Here is a 4,356-nt window from a genome sequence, read left to right on the forward strand (position 1 = left end):
TTACGACAGAGGGTTCAAAAACTACTATAGGTAGCAGTGGTTGCCGACCTCTCATATTGTTCAAAACTTATGTATTATATGATTTTGGCAATTGTATGAGTAATTAAATAATATACATACGAAAATGATTAATTATTATATTATATGGAAAAAATGCAGAGATATTCCATATTCTCTTGTATTATAGAGAAAGCCATTAAGTGAGAGGTATATATGTAAACACCGGAATTACGACAGAGGTTCAAAACTACTATAGGTAGGCAGTGGTTGCCGACCTCTCATATTTTAAAACTTATGTTTATATGATTTGCAATTTAGAGTAATTAATATATACATGAAAATATTAATTATATGTATAAGGGAAAAAGCTAATATTCCATTCTTTAATATAGGAAAATCATTATAGTGAGAGGTATATGTTAAACGGAATTACGACAGGGTTAAAACTATATAGTAGCAGGTTGCCGACTCTCATATTGTTAAACTATTATTCATATGATTTTGCAAAAATAATTAAATATAACATATGAAATTATTATATGTATATGGGAAAAAATGCTGAGATATTCCATATTCTCTTAGTAAAAAAAGCATTATGATATAGTAGTAACGACGAATTACGACGGGTCAAACATATAGGTAGCGGTGCCGACTCATATGTTCAAACTTATGTATCATAGATTTGGCATGTATAGTAAATTAAATAATACATATGAAATGATAATATATATTAAAAAAAATGCTAAATACCAATTAATAAAGAAAACCATATAGTAGGTATATGTAAACACCGAATACGACAGAGGTTCAAAACTACTAAGTAGCAGTGGTGCCGACCTCTCATATTGTTCAAACTTATGTATATATGATTTTGCAATTATATGATTAAATAATAAATATATGAAAATGTTATTATATGTATATGGAAAAAATCTAGTCCATATCTAGTAATAGAAAAAACCATTATAGGAGAGGTATAGTGTAAACACCGGAATTACGACAGAGGTCAAAAACTACTATAGTAGCAGTGGTGCCGACCTCTCATATGTTCAAAACTTATGTATCATATGAATTGGCAATTATATGAGTAAATTAAATAATAAACATATAAAAATTAATATATTATATGTATAAAAAAAAAAAATAATCATATTATATGAATAATGGAAAAAAAAATGAAATGTTCCTATAATCTCTTAATATATAGAGAATAGACCGTATGTTGGTGCAAACGGAATTGAAAATACCCGCTTTGAGGACAGCGGGTTCAAAAACTACTATAGGTAGGCAGTGGTTGCCGACCTCCCGCATTATTCGAAATATTTATTTCGGATTATGTTTATATTGGTTACATAAAATAAAGTATATTATTATCCGTACAAATTTGTTTCTCAGTTCTATAGAACACGGGACTTGGCTCCGCGATAATAGGAATATACGCTTTTAGATAATATCGTTGAAACAAAAGTCAAGTTTCTATTATATATAGAATAACAAATCGTTTCCATATATTATCGTTAATTTTGGAGGCAGGCAAATATAATTTATTACCTGCCGTATAGTTGGATTATTATATCGTTACGGTATAATACAAATATGGATTCTTATGAAAGAAATATAAAATATATATTAAATGTGGAAATATTATCATATGCGCTTGGTTTATGTTATATTACCAGAGAGATATATGAAAAGAGATAAATTTAAATTATCTTCAAAATGCAAATGATTTAACTTAATATTTATATGGTTAAACAAAATTGTACATGTGTGGATACAATAATTATGTATGTTGGAAATAAAATGATATTTTATAATGAAATATGTATATATAAAAAGATAAAATATAGAAACATATATATTACAATAATTATATGAAATTCTTGTTATATTGGTAAAACAAGTATAAAATTAAAAATGAAAATATGGATTACGAATGCTATATAAAAATGGCCGTAATCGAATAGATTTTTTACTTATATTTATATATTTAAAATTTTACCAAAGGCGAAATATTGAATTTTATTCAATATAATAAAAATCATGGAATTATATAAAGTGAAAAATCTATATATCTATTATATTGCTTATTTCGATTCAAAAATATGAATGGAATATGAAGGAAAAACATTATTCTGGTTGATCCTGCCAGTAGTTATATGCTTGTCTCAAAGATTAAGCCATGCATGTCTAAGTACACACGAATTAAAAGTGAAACCGCAAAAGGCTCATTATATCAGTTATGGTTCCTTAGATCGTTAACAGTTACTTGGATAACTGTGGTAATTCTAGAGCTAATACATGCAATTAAAACATGAACCTATGGGACATGTGCTTTTATTAGCTAAAACCAAGCGATCGCCAAGATCGTTATATTGGTTGAACTCTAGATAACATGCAGATCGTATGGTCTTGTACCGACGACAGATCTTTCAAATGTCTGCCCTATCAACTTTTGATGGTAGTATCTAGGACTACCATGGTTGCAACGGGTAACGGGGAATCAGGGTTCGATTCCGGGAGAGGGAGCCTGAGAAACGGCTACCACATCTAAGGAAGGCAGCAGGCGCGTAAATTACCCACTCCCAGCTCGGGGAGGTAGTGAACGAAAAATAACAATACAGGACTCATATCCGAGGCCCTGTAATTGGAATGAGTACACTTTAAATCCTTTAACAAGGACCAATTGGAGGGCAAGTCTGGTGCCAGCAGCCGCCGGTAATTCCAGCTCCAATAGCGTATATTAAAGTTGTTGCGGTTAAAACGTTCGTAGTTGAACTTGTGCTTCATACGGGTAGTACAACTTACAATTGTGGTTAGTACTATACCTTTATGTATGTAAGCGTATTACCGGTGGAGTTCTTATATGTGATTAAATACTTGTATTTTTTCATATGTTCCTCCTATTTAAAAACCTGCACTAGTGCTCTTAAACGAGTGTTATTGTGGGCCGGTACTATTACTTTGAACAAATTAGAGTGCTTAAAGCAGGCTTCAAATGCCTGAATATTCTGTGCATGGATAATGAAATAAGACCTCTGTTCTGCTTTCATTGGTTTTCAGATCAAGAGTAATGATTAATAGAAGCAGTTTGGGGCATTAGTATTACGACGCGAGAGGTGAAATTCTTGGACCGTCGTAAGACTAACTTAAGCGAAAGCATTTGCCAAAGATGTTTTCATTAATCAAGAACGAAAGTTAGAGGTTCGAAGGCGATCAGATACCGCCCTATTCTAACCATAAACGATGCCAGCTAGCAATTGGGTGTAGCTACTTTTATGGCTCTCTCAGTCGCTTCCCGGGAAACCAAAGCTTTTGGGCTCCGGGGGAAGTATGGTTGCAAAGCTGAAACTTAAAGGAATTGACGGAAGGGCACCACCAGGAGTGGAGCCTGCGGCTTAATTTGACTCAACACGGGAAAACTTACCAGGTCCGAACATAAGTGTGTAAGACAGATTGATAGCTCTTTCTCGAATCTATGGTGGTGGTGCATGGCCGTTCTTAGTTCGTGGAGTGATTTGTCTGGTTAATTCCGATAACGAACGAGACTCAAATATATTAAATAGATATCTTCAGGATTATGGTGCTGAAGCTTATGTAGCCTTCATTCATGGTGGCAGTAAAATGTTTATTGTGTTTGAATGTGTTTATGTAAGTGGAGCCGTACCTGTTGGTTTGTCCCATTATAAGGACACTAGCTTCTTAAATGGACAAATTGCGTCTAGCAATAATGAGATTGAGCAATAACAGGTCTGTGATGCCCTTAGATGTCCTGGGCTGCACGCGCGCTACAATGAAAGTATCAACGTGTATTTCCTAGACCGAGAGGTCCGGGTAAACCGCTGAACCACTTTCATGCTTGGGATTGTGAACTGAAACTGTTCACATGAACTTGGAATTCCCAGTAAGTGTGAGTCATTAACTCGCATTGATTACGTCCCTGCCCTTTGTACACACCGCCCGTCGCTACTACCGATTGAATTATTTAGTGAGGTCTCCGGACGTGATCACTGTGACGCCTTGCGTGTTACGGTTGTTTCGCAAAAGTTGACCGAACTTGATTATTTAGAGGAAGTAAAAGTCGTAACAAGGTTTCCGTAGGTGAACCTGCGGAAGGATCATTATTGTATAATATCCTTATCGTTAATAAATATTTGTTATAATACAAATAAATACAATTTACCAAAATAAAAATATTACAAAATGATTCCACGGAATCAAAAGTTAAAGTCAAAATAAAATGAAGATGGCTTTTATTTTATATGTGGGCTTGGCAACCTCATAAAAAGACTTTAACATTATTAATGTTGCTGTGCGTATTTGTGGCAGTACTTACTACAACAACCGGCGTTTCCT

At 33.6% G+C, this 4,356-nt stretch overlaps 1 non-coding gene across 1 annotated transcript; it reads left to right on the forward strand.

The window, feature by feature from the left end:
* The first annotated feature begins 2,132 nt into the window (after window positions 1-2,132).
* On the forward strand, window positions 2,133-4,124 carry LOC116802990. Its single transcript, XR_004363297.1, has one exon. It is a non-coding gene; the product is annotated as a small subunit ribosomal RNA (ribosomal RNA).
* The last annotated feature ends 232 nt before the right edge of the window (window positions 4,125-4,356 follow it).

Source organism: Drosophila sechellia, unplaced genomic scaffold (assembly GCF_004382195.2).
Source record: "Drosophila sechellia strain sech25 unplaced genomic scaffold, ASM438219v1 U_266, whole genome shotgun sequence".
Classification (NCBI taxonomy): Eukaryota; Metazoa; Arthropoda; class Insecta; order Diptera; family Drosophilidae; genus Drosophila; species Drosophila sechellia.